Below are 16325 nucleotides of genomic sequence, written 5' to 3' on the forward strand. Positions count from 1 at the left end.
TACAGATGGGAATGTTTTTGACCCCCGCTGACAGACCCTGAGAAACCTTACTGCTATGGCCTAACATCCAAAGTCATGTATTTCAAAGAAAATGACCTGAGAACTAGGCCAAATCCCAAACTGAGTAGCAATCTCTCATGATACCTGACATCTACTTGTGTCAGACAAATGGGGAGCCTCTCCATTCCTTTCCCTCCCTGGGAGCCACTTTTTTCACCTGGCTGTTAAGACCCGGCTTTCTGCCTGTGTCTCTGCCACCTGCTATGCAAGTCAGAGAAATCAAGAGCCTGGCCCGAAAAGGCCCAATGTGCTATACAAGGCAGATTTTTCAGATTAAACATGGGGCTTACTGTTGTGAAAACATGACAGTTGATCCTGCTGCTTGCAGCAGGCAAGAGGCAGAGGTGGACAACAGACCCGCTGCTGTGCAGGGGCTGCTGCCTGGTCAGCGGGGCAGGGAGACGGGGAGATGGGGCTGGAGCTCACAGCATCCTTGTGACAGGTTGGCTTTTTTTCTTAGGAAGAAACATTCCTGGTCTTTTCCCCCACTGCTGTGGCCTCATCTCCTGCACCAATAAATTCAGCGCTGCTGGGGCTGCTCTCTGGCCCTGTAGCCAGTCGGTATGGATCGGTCTGCGTCCATAGCGTTAAACTGCCTTGCTCTCCTAAACTGCCTGCTCACATCCACACTGCCTGTGGGGATGGCTCCTACTTTGTGCCTAGGAATGGCCTGGGTTGCTGTTAAGTGTGGGGTCAACAGCATGTCAGCGACCACTGTTAGCAATGCAACGATACAGATGAATGCACTCCAGAGACCAGGAGCTACTTAATTTGCCAGCACAGGTGTATCTGGAGCATCTTAGTGCTGTGTTCAGGAATGCCTTACTCCTTGGCATAGACAAGGAATACTGTGTGTCAGCTGCGGGCGTAACTGTGAGGGTCAGTGCAGACTCATGTCACCTGCTAGGGGCAACTATATAAACTGTCATTGCTTACTTTAAAGCATGCTCTATGTGTGGTTTATGTAAGATCAGGGTGATTTTTTTCGTGGTATAAAATTATACCAGCTGAACGGCCAGCGTGGATGCAGCTACACTGAAAGAAAGGTAACGTACACCAGTTCAGATATCTTCTCTTCCCTTGTTCGTTTATCTAAATCACACTATTAAAAGCATCTTTATACCACTGTGTTCTCCAGAGCATGGCTGTGTGGCTGTAAAGACGCAGGTATAATTCAGAAAATACGTGGCAGTTCGGACAAGGCTCGAGCGCTTACAGCTGCATGGGCTCAGGTCTGCTAGTTAGTGTGTGTATCTCCACAGCCCTGATTTCCCAGGGTGCTGAAGGCTGAGCAGGAGAAAGGATCAGGATGGGGGTGTCCTGTGTTCTGTTTTGTAGTATAAAACCGGAACTTTTTGAGGACAGCACTTTATGTGGGAAAGGACAGAGCAGATAGATAGGTAGACAATTCTGACCATCCTTTAGTGCAGGGGAGGACACATGCTTCAGAGCCACCTCTGCACACAGCTCCCACCACTGCCAGCATGTTCACACTGGAGGCAGTTGATCATTTCTAATCAGAATTTTTACTTAGCAGGAAATTATGTTTTTCTACAGCACTTCAAAGTAAATATTTTTACGAAGGAGATTTTCAGTGACGAAACTGGTTTTCAGCTATGGTAAATTGAAATATCCTCTTGAAAAGCTCTTAGGAGTTTCACTTTCTTTGTGAAGCAAGACAGCAAAATGACAGTAAGTGCTTTCTAGAAGCAGCAAATTAGCTGAAAACCTCCTTACCCCGCCCCTCCCCCCCAATAGAATTGATATGGGAATTTTATATCATTAAAAATTTGTATTTTCCTTTATAATGTGAACACCTTTAAAGATAAGTTCTCCCTCTCACCCCCTTTTTCTGGCCCTAAGTAGCACTTTAGTGGCCTGAGGAAGGTTGTGTTTAACTGGAGCAAACTGCAGGATTTGGCCATATGTCACAAAATAGTTTTAAAGGTAACCTGCACAGGGGAAAACTGGTATTCTCAAGAACAACTAATTACATGAAGCACAAAGAATTATGTGATATGAACTCCTAGCATAAAAGGCTAATACTTTACCATTAATATAAGTAAATTAAACCTCTTCAGGACGTTTTCAACAGGCATAGAATGAAAATATCTCATCTACATTTAAAATAAAAATTGTAAGGGGGAGAATCAGGCCTCCAGCACTTGGATCCAAGTTCCGCATCCAAGATAATTTGGCTATTACTTTCCTTTTCAAGGCACTAAGAGATTTTCCTTTACAAGATTTTACATACAATCTCGGGTGTTTACAAAGGCCACCTGCCTGAAAAATGTAAGCCCCTCACTTCGGTCTGCTTTTACCTTGGTTTGAATCAAAGCGCCTGTGGAATCTCCATTGCCCTGCAGCGGTGATCGTTCGGCACAGCTGCTGCTGCTGCCACCATTGTGGGTGTCTTTGGAAAAGTCAGGTGCCCAGCTTTCTTGTTCAGAGCAAAAAACTAACATGGAACGACTACATGTAGTGCTTGTTGTAGCCTGTATCTTAATTTCTTTTCTTTTCTTTTCTTTTCTTTTCTTTTCTTTTCTTTTCTTTTCTTTTCTTTTCTTTTCTTTTCTTTTCTTTTCTTTTCTTTTCTTTTCTTTTCTTTTCTTTTCTTTTTTCTTTTCTTTCTTCTGTATCAGTTTAAAAAAAGGAACTGTGAAAAATGTATGATGTTGTGTAAGTTCTTCTAATTGACTTCAGGAAGTGTTATCTGGAATGGCAGTTGTGAGCACACAAACTCAGCAGACTTATCTGCGTTATCTAATTACCAGACTATAAAGTTCTGCTGACATTTCCTTTTGATAAACACAGTACACCGCTTTCTTTATCTATTTGTATTAAAGAAACAATGTTCTCCTAAATCCAAACCATGCATGCTTTTTACTAAAACAACGTTAGAAACCCCAAGACTAACAGAAATGTTGCCACAACTTCAACAGTCCTAAATGAAAACAGTGGCTTTCAGATGAAATTACCTAATGGTGGTAGGAAACCACTCCAAATCTCAATGTTTAAACTGTGAATAAGTAAGAAACAGATTTGACAGATATTTGTTAAGCAAAACGAGAGACCTGGAAAAAGAAAAAGGAAATAAAGAGCAGCAATATTACATGTATGCTTGCATTTCTTCACTGCTGCTGATGTGTTTAACTGTGTGTAGAAATACAGAATCATAGAATCATAGAATCATTTAGGTTGGAAAAGACCCTTAAGATCATCGAGTCCAGCTGTAAACCTAACACTACCAAGTCCGTCACTGAACCATGTCCCTGAGCACCACACCTACATGTCTTTTATATTAGATATTATTTTATATTAGTGTTCACCATAAGGTTTTCAAACGAGGATTGCCAGAGCCAGCTGGACTTTCAGAGCTCACTTCCGCATGCGTACAGGAGGGTTTTGGATGATTGTGGAAAGCAGGACTTCCCACACCGGGCTTTGGTGCTGGAAGCCAAGCAGGTAATGGATATAAAGGAAAGGTGCCTTTAAAGAATGTTTGTTGCTGTTTTACCTCCTCTCTTTTCTTCTGCTACATGAGAAGAGGTTTGGATGCCTCCTGCACTGGGAAGGGAAGGGGCAAGAGGCAGCTGGCGGCTGTTGCTAAAAGACCTAAGGGAGGGTGTTGCTTTGACTGGGGAACCCCACTCCTTTGGGTGGTGGTAGGGAGCTGGGGGCGTCAGAGAGTCATGCTGGTTGGGGAAGGCGGGTGAGGAACCTCCTTGCCAACTCCATGGGGGACTCTGTCTGGGCTTCACCTGAGCAGGGAGACAGAGGCTCCAACAGAAGACAAAACTGACACAGAAACATGACAACACCTGTAGCACTGAAATCCCAGCTTGTAAGCCCTCTGAGTTTCCATTTGCCTCAGTGAGAATTAGGCACGGGGGGTGGGGGGGGTGGGGGGGTGGGGGGGGGGTGGGGGGTGGGGGGTGGTGGTGGTTGTGAATCATTTGGCACCTGTACACACCCCATGGTCCCTGTGTGCCCCTGCCCCTGTGACCAATTAACCAGGGCATAGTGAAGTTAGAGGCCGCACAAGTATTCAGTAAAAGATACAGGATGCTCAGTGCTTTTTAAACCTACATTTAGAATAAAGGAAGAACCCACAAGTGAAAAAGAAAAGCTGTGATACCATGCTGGGGTAAGCTGTAAACACACATTGTAGATCAAACGTAGCCACTAAATTCTGGGGATGTTCCAAAGAGCACTTTTCTATCAGATAGAAATGATACTCATTTCTGTCAGAAATGCTAAAGGAAGTGTTAATGACTGGAATAAATAACAGGTGCTGGGAGCAGCTGTTACTGATTAATGACTTGTCTTTTTTTAAATAGGTTTTCTGTTGGGAGAAGCAGAAGTTTTCAGTACTGCTCCATTGTCAGACATTCGAGGAATGTTTTTTCCTTTTTCTAATAAAGTGCTCCCCCATTATTTGTAAGGCAAAAGAGATTCAAGAATCAAGTTAAATTAATATTTGCAATTCAGGCCATCGATAGTTGAAGAAAATCCAAACTATAATGCTTCTCCATTGCACAAATGACATGCTTTCTTTCCTTTCTTTCTTTCTGCCCATTTCCATCATGTGTTTTCTCACTCCTGTTTTTTTTCCTCTCTTTAGTTCTCCATCTCCCTCTTGCTGTTTACCTGAGGTATCTAGAGATGGTGGTTCCAATGCTGTGTATGTTTAGTTCTGAAGTTGTCGTTTTGTAACTACACGAGGAATGATGAGATTGAATGTTACAAGAAAGATTAGAACTGTTGCCATTTTTCAATGATGGAGTAATTTAAAAGTCATTGAGGACAGCTCAGTGAAAACATCTGCTCTGTGCCTTGGGGCCATCAGAGAAGCAAACAAAATAGTGTGATGGAAAACAAAATGGAAAATACATTCATAATTATAATTAATTTTTATTTAATTTAAGTTTTATATGCATCTAAACCCACTTCAGAAACAATGGCAAATACCATAATATTCCATTTTTCAGCACAAAAATGAAGGCATGAGTGGCTGCTATCCTGTTCCCTTTGAAGTCAATGGCAATGCTGGTATTGACTTGGATGGAGCTAGAATTTCTTACAGAAGTCTAGGTCACCCAAGACTGCCTTTCCAGTAGTCTAGAGCCCCATCTCCCTGCATCCTAGAATAGACAGAAGGCCATAGTCAGTTCCCGTCTCTGCATTTCAAAATAGGTAGGCTCAAAACTGAATGGACTGCGGAGATTGACAGTGGAGGTAATGAGGCACATGGAAAGGCTTCCATGTCATCATAAAATACTAGGATTTCCTTACTAAAGGGTAAATAAAGATGGAACATGACAATACATGGAACAGTGAATTGGCTTATCCTACTTGCTTGCTGAAAAAGGCCAAAATAAAAGGACTTGAAACCTCAGCATGCAATTCATCAGTGGAATTTAGTGCCTATGAACAACTCTGATGTAATTCCAAGAGTTTAGCGTGCTTTAGAAAAGCATTGTTGTTCATACCATAGTGAGGATCTCTACGGCTACTTTAGAGATGGTAAGTAATAGAATACAAACCTTAATACGATGAAGAATAACATTACCGTATCTGAAACATGTATGGAAGCGTGTTACATACGCTTCCAAGACTAGTTACTGTCCTTACTGTTCTTTAGAAATCTTTGCCTCTTTCTTCTAAAGTGGCTATTTAAAACCATCACCAAAGACAAGATGCGGTATTATGTTAAATACAGTGATTTGTTCTGGTTTAGATACAGGCTGTTAAGAGTTGAGATTTGCTTCTCCTCTGTCTGGGAGTTTTCAGAAACTCCGAGTTATCTTCATCTGATCTTGGTTTTTCATTCATCTGCAGATAATGTTAAAAATAATGCTATCATGCTACGACTTCCGTGTACCGAGCTCCTTAATTATCCTTGTTCATATAAGGAAAACACACTTACTTTTCAGCGGAGCCATAGCTAGTGAAGAACACAGCACTATTCTGTACAACACCACTTATCCATGACAGTTTTGAAGAGAAAAGCAGATACAACTGTAAATATGAGGGGAAGAGGAGAAGGTCATTGTTATGCAGAAGGTAATGGTCCTCACTGACACGGGTGACAAAGTCCATTATTTTATGGTCTGTGAGGATAAATCAACCCCTGTTCTGTGCTGTGCACAGCAGTACCAATCAAGTGTGGTTCCAGGTGAAGCAGTGCCACTCGTCACATCACCACTGCCACCTCCTGTGTCCTGTGGCACCAGGGCTGTGTGTGGAGCGGTCCCAGTGCAAACCTAGCACTCTCTTGTGCCCTCAGCCCATTTGAAAGTTGTAGAGATTACAGTTCAAGTAGCATAGACGCATGACTATAGTCCCAAGCAATCCTGGAGCATCCATGCACAGCAGTCTCTTTTTATCATCCACCCACTGTATTTCTCAGTGTAACCACATCTAGGATATTTTTTTTTCTGTTGATATGACCAAAACAAAAAGTGTCTCTGCATTTAGATCTGCTTATTATTATGAACAAGCCACTTCACAGTGGTTCCAAGAAAACATCCTGGGTTAAAAGTTTCTGAAAAGATGAAGTGCCAACCCTAATGGATCTCTTTGGTTTTGTACGCTACTCATGACCATCCCTGAGTTGTTTAAAGATCTTCAAGAAGTATTCCCTCTGCTCAAAGAAATCCATTCCACAGTTTTCAGCATCCCTCTCTGACAACCAGGATTTCAAATCCCTTTATCTGGAGACAAACAGAAAGAGTGTGCTTGTGGTGAATAATTTGAGCTGATATTCTTGCCAGCTGTTAAGGGACATATGCAAGAAAAAAAAAAAGTCAGTGACATCTGGTCAGCACTGATATTTCCTAACAGAAGTATTTCTTTCGGGGTGGGGAAGGGGCGGTGGGGGTAAAGAGAAATACCATCTCTGTGCACCCCTTTGCCCCCTTTTGAAAAGTGAAAGCGATAACATTGACCACAGCAACTGGAACAAAAATTGCAACTTACATCATGGGGAAACAGTGACATTACATTAGCCCATATTACACAATGGTTGAGCAGTTGCTTTCACACACTAAGCTTTCAACTTTAACTTTTTTTTTTTCCCCTTAAGCTACACAATGGATTTTTTTGCTGAGTTGGAAAATATCAGGAGACAGGCAGAAAGCCTTCCTTTTGTTCCTTCATCCTGCCAAGCACCTCACCATAAAGATTTTTTCCCTTCTGTTTTGCTTTCCCAACTTCCTTTCCCCTTTTCAACCTCACCCACTTTTTTTTTTGTCAAATAAATGTGACTAATTAACAGCATAAATTCTTCCCACTAAATTGTAAAACCATCTCTTTTAACTTCATGAAGGTGGTAACACTGCATCCTGGTTTGTTCTTGGGAAGCAGACTTGTAAACTACCTTCTAAGTGCTTTGCTTCAAGTGATGGTTTTCTTGGGCCTCAGACTGGAAGAGAAGTTGACTTTAGTTCAAGAGTAACTTCAGCTCTCTCCTTCTCTTTTGGGCCTTTTCACGGAAGTACACCCAGCTCAAGTCAGTAGATAATAGAAATCCCAGAATGGAAACATATAAAAAAGTTGCTTCCTGGGGTCAACAAAGGACAGGAAAAGAGCCAACAATTACTTAAATAAACAGTATTCAGAGAAACAAAAAAAACCAAAACCACAACATGCCTGTACAAACTGAGCTACATATGAGGGAAGCAATGGTTTAAAGCAGCCCAGTGCTCCTTCTGCTGAAGTTCAATACTGCTATGAAAAGGAAATCAAAACCAAATAAAGTTCGGAGGGTACTCACTCTCAGAAAACCATCTTTTTTTCCCCCACCTTGTCACCTAGTAATAATACTCTGCTCTTATATAACACTTTCCGTCCTAAGAGTAGTAATGACTGCAGGGTGGACATTTCCGGGGCATTAATGACTAGCTGAAGGTTAATGATTTTCTGCTGCACCTCAAACCAACAGCTCCTCCTGACTTGTCAGTAAATCTTCAAAAGTAATCCCTACACCTCAGCTGTTACTGTTATTACAATTAGGAATAAAAGAATAATTGTGAATTTTGTACCATATAGCTATCTTAGAAGAAGCATGGCAGGAAAGAAAGTAGGGAGAAGAAAAAAGTCTTTAAGGTGCAAAAGAAAGATGCAACATGGGGAATCTGGTATTTGCTTACTAACGACTACTACTTACTGTCAACACGGCAAAAATAAACCGTACTAGTTATTGCTCTAGGCATTCTGGCTTCTCAGAGAAACCATAGGAGAACTGCAAGGGGGGAACAGGCAAGCGAATTTGCCCCGCTGAGAGAAAACGCTTTGCCTTCATGTCCAGAATGCTCAAGTTAAAATCCAGGCTTGACCATAGGCAGATGATCTGTGAATTCAAATTGTGGGAAGCCATTTGCTCCCTAGGACTGGCTTAGCTGGCAGAAGCAGCCATTCACTGAGAGTTTCCTGGCTAGTAAAAATTAATGTTCTTTTGCAGAAATCGGTGTGAAGGTAGGAGATGGGAGTCGAAACTCTGAGAAATCTGTGAGAACAGTGGGTCTGGCCCTTCTCGAGTCCCTGTGTAAGGAAGGACATGTGAGGACATGCTATTTATTTTCTTCATTCCTTTGGGCTGTACCTCCTGCATTTCCCTCTGTGCTTTGGTGTTAGAGACTGGCTCTCTGCCAACAAGGTGGGTGAGGTGCTCTGAGACAACCCATCTGATACGATAGACCTAGAGTCTCCATTAAAGGAAGGAGCCTAACTCTTTTGAATAGCTGCTTGCAGAAACACAAAACCTATCAGAATACATGTCAGGATCAGCTGAGCCACTCAATTCTATCTAATCTGCTTCTTCCTAATTGTAATCTCTTTTCAGAAATGTGAGTTCAAATGGGTAAGACGTCTAAGGCCAAGTGAGAAGAGGTGTACTTGTGCCTCCAGTTTGCTATGGTGCCTTTTTTTACTTTGTGAAGCCTTGTGAATGAAATTCATGTCTTGCAGAAGATCAGTTAAAAAAAAATAGGTCTTTAGCATTTAAATCCTCAAAACAAAACTTCGCTGGCACAGTGGTTTGTTCTGGCTGTCGGTGCGGAGGCTGTCTTTGCTGTATTAGAAAAACCCAGTGCATTCTGAATCAACATAAAAATGTCCAAGAAAAAGTTCCCCTTGACTCTAGCATTTAGAATGACCTCTTTCTTTTTTTTTTTTTTTTAAAATTTATTTATTAAAACACTTAGAAATAAAGAAATGAAGAGATAAAACTAATGAGAATACTTCTGTTAGGAAGAGACTATATTTAAAAATATTTATCTACATCTATATCTGTATCTATATTCATATCTGTACCTCTCTATCTCCAGACATGCACACATACACCACACACATCACCATATTCTATTTCTTTCTATTAACTTGCCTAAGATTTTTTTTTATTTAATGAAACTGATTTATTCCTTCAAATATATTTGAGACTGTCATATCTCTAGCAAATAAATTCCTGAGGCTGTCAGTGGCAGCTATTATCTTCCCCTGGGCTCCCCTGCCTAGCATTTATTTTCGGAGAAGCATGCTCTCACAGTCAGGACAGGGGTCTGGCACTCTTGTGTTATAGTTTTCACCCTACCAAGAAATAAGGATGAGATTTTGGGCTAACTGCTTTGTTTCAATGTCCTCATCTCCAAAAACGGAATTGTTGCACTTCTACATCTTGCGGTGTTGCAAATGCATCCCTGAACAATACCACTTTAATTCTTGCCTCCAAAACAAAGTAGAAATAGCAATGGTATCAATTCTATCAGGAACCAAGAAGCCACCTCACAGAGACTGCAAACACTTCAGAGAGCACACAGCACTCCAAGTACAGTATAATCAGCACTTCAGGTGCAATGGCTTGGGAAGAAAATTGTTGCATAATGAGGCGAGTATAAGTGGTGAGGTTCAATGGTGAGTGGAAGTGAAAGCCTTTTGGATTTCTTTTTCTTTTGGTATTCTTTGAGAGCAGTCAGAACTATTTATTTAAATTGTTGATCTTGTGTGGTTAAATTTCAATGTTATTGTCACTGAAGCTGCATTGCATTATAGAGTGTCACAACATGAGAGCAGAATTAGCAGGTAATCTGAAGGACAAGAAACACTTCTGCAGTAGAGTAGTGAAAATTAAGCTAGTCACATCAAGAGGATTGCTCAGAACCGAACTTTATGAGGGTCAGCCTGAAATGTGTGCTAACAACTAACCAAATATTAATCTTATTTACATGACTTGTTCAGCTATAACACCTTGAGTCGCCAGTGAAGGATGAGGTACTAACACACAATAAAGGCATAGGGCAGGATTGAAATGACCTCTTCCAGAACCTTACGCAAGAGCTAAACAAGACTGAGGCACAAAAAGATTAATTTAGAAATCCAGTTCCTCATAGCTGGGGGGCCACCTAGCATCATTCAGCTTCTGAGCTTTGGAATCCAAAGTTTCCTGAAATTCCCCAGTTGCCCCAGCAGCTTTACGATCCTGGAGGCAGGCACTTGCCTCTAAGCCAAGCTCACAGAACTTTGAGACATCTATGCTTTGCCTGAGTACCCTGACAGGGCCGACCTCTTGGTGTGTCTGGATCATGCTTAATGCACCCCAAGAGCATCGAGGCTCTTATGAAGGATGCTAGGTGTGGTGGAGCAGGTGGCTGCTTACCTCACTGAGTGCAAAAAAGTGGACAAAAATAGTGAGCGTAGAAGGATGAAACATACGGTTTGCAGCCATAATAGTTTGCTGATCAGCTGGCAGCAGTAAAAGTGATGTAAAATATCCTCTCAGCTGGGGAGTTAGGAAATTTGTGGGGGAGGAAGGTAAACATACTCCTACACTGTTCCTCCAGAAGAGAGTCCAGTTGAAGATGATGGCATTCGTGCAAGCAGTACATCACCCATAATCTGTGACGGTCAAGCTGACAGCCAAAATTAAGTTGAAAAAGAATCTAGTTTAAGGACCGAGAAAACAAACCCTGCTTTGATGCAAGTAATGCCTGGCCTATATAAACTAGCAAGAGAAACAAACTCAGATGACTTCTGTGAAGTTCAGATGGCAAATTCTGAAGAATGAGAATGTGCTGATAAAAAGACTGCTGGGGGCAGTTTGCCAGTAATCTCTGACTATACTATTGCCGTGAAAGCTCAGAAACAAAACAGTTTTGCATAAGGAGCAAATTAGGCCTGACCTTGCAGAACCTCACAAGCAATTGAGGATTAGCACTAACAGAGGCTATTTTGGGTCACGGAGAGTGTTCAACTGTGAGGTATTTCCCATTTTTCTATTCCTCTTTTCCTCTTGATGCTTTCTGATCCTCAGCTGCAATGCAGAGAGCCTGACATGGCAATGAGGTCAGCTTCAGCAGGTAAGATCAAAGTCCGAAGGCAGACGCAGCCCCACACTGTGCTCTCTGGCCAACCCTTTTTCATTAATGGAGGCACAATCCAAAGATTGCTGCAATTCTTGGCACATATGCAGTTGTGGGACTAAATCCTTCCACACCGATTTTTGCAGAAACACAATGGGGATCTCTGCTCCTTGCTCTGGCCTGTCATCTTTTTGGTGATTGTAAATAACAAAAAAGAAAAGTGTGTGTGTGTGAGAGAGAATACCATATTTTACAGTAGGTGGATGGGGTCACGGTGCGTGTGCATGGCCTGAGTGGCAGTATATGCCTGGAGCAATGTGCACTTACAATTAGTTGAATTTCACTGTGTTGGAGATGGAAGCTGACAGGCCACCACACAAAACCTCCCCGCAGCCAGACTCATGCTGAGATCCAGAGCGGAAAAGGATTTTAACTGAAAGGCTTTGAAGGCTTTAAATATGGAGGCAGTGAATTCATGCACTGTTTACCTTTGCAGGCCTGGCTTTGACTCTGTCTTTCATTTTGTTTTAATGAACTAGGTGGTCTCATGTAATTCCCAATTACTGCAAAACTCCAGTCCCCTAAACCCCATAGCTTACAAGTTATGAATATTCACTAAGGCTCACCCAAATTCTGAGGAGGTAACAATATTGCAGTATTTAGACAGAAACAGCTCAAAACAGGTATATCCTCAGAGAACTGTCTATTACAGGGGTGTAACAGCTTCTGAATAAGCATGTGCTGGTGGCTCCACTGGGTTACTGCATTAAATGGACCAGAGGTCTGAGCCACTGTGGAAATTTCTCTGTTTCCAAATGAAATGGCATTCTTCTGTTTGCAGCCTGTTTGTTCCAGTACTGATCTAATCTCTGAAAAGACCAAATTATTCAGAGGAAGGTCCCAGACCTAACAGGAGCAATTCACCTCTGGATGATGTTTCTACCTGCCCCTGAACATTTTGTTCTGGTTTATATTCTAAGAGATGAGGACTATCATATAACATACATGTATGTTTTAATTTACCAGTTGATGGTATGTGAATGACATTCCTTTTAGTACAATTACTCACCCTTCTGTGAATCACAAACCTTATATCCCACAGCATACTGTGGAGACAGGCTCATCCCACAAACTCTCCATCCCACCTCTGCCCTTTATCCTCCTTGCCTGTGACAGGACATTCACCCCAGCCCTTTATCCTAGCAGCAAAATTCACCTTGCATCTGACTTACCGGCAAACCTCTGAGCAAAGTGAATTCAACTTGGATTAAACAGAGAAAGGATCCTAGGGAGTATGAGACTCCAGCCAAAGCCCAGCTACCTCAGTTGTCATAACATGTATCTCTTGCTTGCAGTCCTCTAAGTGCATGCTCTTCATCCTCCTGCGTAATGTTTATAAATACATAAAGGGTGAGTGTCAGGAGGACGGAGATGGGCTCTTCTTGGTGATGGTCAATGACAGGACAAGGGGCAATGGGTGCAAGCTGGAGCGTAGGAGGTTCCACGTAAACATAAGGAAAAAACTTTTCACTGTGAGGGTGACAGAGCACTGGAACAGGCTGCCCAGCGAGGTTGTGGAGTCTCCTTCTCTGGAGACATTCAAAACCCGCCTGGACATGTTCCTGTGTGACCTGCTTTAGGTGGTACTCCTCTGGCAGAGGGGTTGGACTAGGTGATCTTTCAAGGTCCCTTCCAACCCTTAACATTCTGTGATTCTGTGACTCAGGCTGAGGTGGGACCAGTCCCTGTTAGACCATCACCTCTTCCTACAGCTTTCCAAGTCATTTCAGCTAACAGGAAGGCAGCAGCTCCTTTTTAGATTTTGGAGATACTCTCAGTATTCCTGCTCTTCAGATTCTGGGCTACAAGGGAATTCAGTGTGCATAGACAGGTTTGCTAGTGGTCAGTGTTCATTAATGTCCAGACTGAAGTTGCTAAAAGTTTCCAGGTGCTTTTTTTTCTTGACAGTAATATGAGGAATCACCAGTGAAAACTGAAAAGGAATTTCTTCCATGCAGACTCATCACTTATTTCTCTCCAGCTCTAGGAAAATGGAGTAGAGGGTACATATGCTGGTGAGGACCACTGCCAGCCTTCCATACAGATTGCCTCTAGCCGTGGTCTATCTGATGACAGAAAGGGAATGGTGGGAGCTCAGATGGGCACCACATGAGAAACCATCACGTCTTTTTTCTTGTTCCTACTTTGAGAATTGGAGTGTTGCTTTCCCTAGCATTTGGTCTGCCAAGTAACAGTGACGCTTGATGTGGATGCTGAAAAGGACATTTGTGTATATGTGAAAGACTGGCACGTAGGGCAAAGACTTAGTTGCACAAGGCATGACTTGCAAAGCCCAGGTTCCTCCTGATCCTTTCAGATTTCTTTTTTTCCTTGTCCCTGTCCCATGCCTCTGTGTCTTATAGCTGTAATATCACACAATCTGCTTGTGAAGTGAAATGTCAGGAGAAGCTCATTCAGATGTCAGAATATCCACTTGCAGCATGGATCCTTCCACCTGCAAAGTGTCTGGGGGGTCCTCACCCTCTTACACTTCTCTGTGTACCCCTGAAAGGGGAAACAGATATTCACAAGGTGGATTTGCCACTTTGTGAGCCTTCATTTCATAGCTCTGCCAGAAGTTCTGACACCCTTCACTGCTTTCGCTCTTGTCTGCAGTGACGGGCACAGAGTTACCTTGTAGAAAACGTCACTGACCAGCACCATCTGGGCAGACTTTGGGGCATCTATTGATGCCCCAGTGAGCCAGACCATCCTGGCATCTCTGATGTCCCATGCCAAAATTACTGTTCCCAGGAGGCATCTGAGGGAGACAAGGTGGCTGTGGCTTAAAGTGTAATCGAAAGTTCCTCTCATAATATCCTCTTCATAATACATTATCTCTTCATAATAGGGGAGTTATCACTTGCTCAGAGAAACACTGACAAAATTCATGATTAAAACTGTCCTCTCCAGGGCATTAGTTTTTATTAACCTCTTGAAGTTCGTCTTTTATTTCTTCCTGTATTATTTTAACATCTTAGATTCAGCTCACTTTGTCAAGTTCCCCCTCATGTGAACTTGTTTCATTAAAAACTGAAATTCTCTGAAAAATATTATTAAAGACCTTTGGATGCACCCGCATGTGAGTGAGCCCAGATTTCTTTCCACTGACATGAGCGGAAGTTGGACTAGGCGTCCTTGCTCCTGTTTCGCAGGTGGAATTGTAACTACAAACCCTTGGGCCCCGGGGACTGGTCTCAGTAGCCTGACGGGTCCTTTCAGAGCCCCATGTCTGCACAGACACCCTCCCATGGGGCTACCAACAAACAATGGTACCCACCTGCAACGCACTGCAGGCCTGGGGCCTTACTACCCCACATCCTCCCCAAGAAATCTATTTTCACAAGAGGTCTTTACCACTTCAGAGGACTCCCCTTTGCCCCAAAGTCTTTTGTTGGTTCAAAGAGCAGATGTGGTGCAGGCAACAGCAGTGCTAGCTTCCCCCAGTGTCCCCCAGCACTCACCTGGAGGGAGCAGCTGAACAAGAGGAGGAGGTGGTTCAGCCCTACTGCTTTTTCCATTCTTCAGCCTTTTAGCTGAGCTGGCCTCAAAAAAGTACCAATTACTGCCACTTGTAGCAATGGCCTTGATGATGGGGAGAGCTGTCAGCTGGGAAGTGGACTGACACAACCAGTTCATTTCACATAGGTCAGCAAACAGCCATCAGATTAAAATGATTTTTGTTCGCTATCGACCTGGGCTCGATTGGAACCAGTGACCCGGAGATGAAAGGCTCAGAAAGAAGGGTTTCTATTTTGTGTATGGTCACACATCACTTCTGTCTCCACCTCACTCATTTTCTTGTCCAAAACTCTTTCTTTTCTTTTTCTTTTCTCCACCCCAAAAATTATAAATCCATCCTCTACTCTTTTAATTTCAATGCACCATATGGGGATCTGTTGAGGTTTTGTTAAGGCTTCAGTAATCTATTAGTCATTCTCTCCTTTGTGTTACAAAAGATCTATCCTTCAGGAGGCATGTATTGATTTCAGCATTTCTGCAGCTTGTTTGAGTTTGGAGGGCACTTTATGAAGTAAAGCAGAGGCTGGTTTGAAATCAACAATGATAGCAAAACAGCATGAACTGTATCAGGAAAGGTCTTATAGAGATTTCAGCTTGCAAACTATAAGAGGAAAAGTTAAATGAAGGGAAAGGAGATACACTGGTAGCCCAGATCTGCTTATTTTGGGGAATAAAGTGCTGTTCTCTTGGGTCTGAAATGTCTCTATCTCTTTCTAAAACATGGGCAACTCTTTAATTCTATCCCATACCCTTCTATCTCATTTTTTCTTCCCTAGGCTCTCCCTACAATATATAAATGAAATTTCTAAACTTTTTTTTTTTTTTTTTTTTTTTTTTTTTTAGAAAAAAGGACGTAGACTTGGAAATGAATATGCTTAACAAATTTTTTAGTGTTAATATATTGTTCCACACCTCCATTTATCCTTTGTTTGAGAGAGCTTCCCTCTCGTCTATGCTTGTGTTTAAGTCCCAATGTAATAACAGGAGTCTCAACATTCTCCTGAATAGGATCTTTGCTGCTTATAAATTTCACAAGATGCTCAAAAATCTTGTTTCATTCTTAGCACATGGATAGTTTTTCCTTTCTGTGCCAGGGACAAAACAAAGATGATATAAATGGGATTTGAGTAAAATTTTTGAGCTTATAAAAACTATACCAAGAAACACGTGGGACTCTAATGGCTCTCCTTACCATGATCATGACATTAACACCCATTTTTTAAGGATGTCAAAGAATATCCACATAAAGATGCTACATCCTCTCTTCTCCTAAATGAATAGTGCAAATATGGTAGGCCACTACTTAAATCAATGTAATTTTCAGGC

The sequence above is a fragment of the Leptosomus discolor genome, chromosome 2 (genome assembly GCF_034619465.1).
Source record: "Leptosomus discolor isolate bLepDis1 chromosome 2, bLepDis1.hap2, whole genome shotgun sequence".
NCBI classification, from domain to species: Eukaryota; Metazoa; Chordata; class Aves; order Leptosomiformes; family Leptosomidae; genus Leptosomus; species Leptosomus discolor.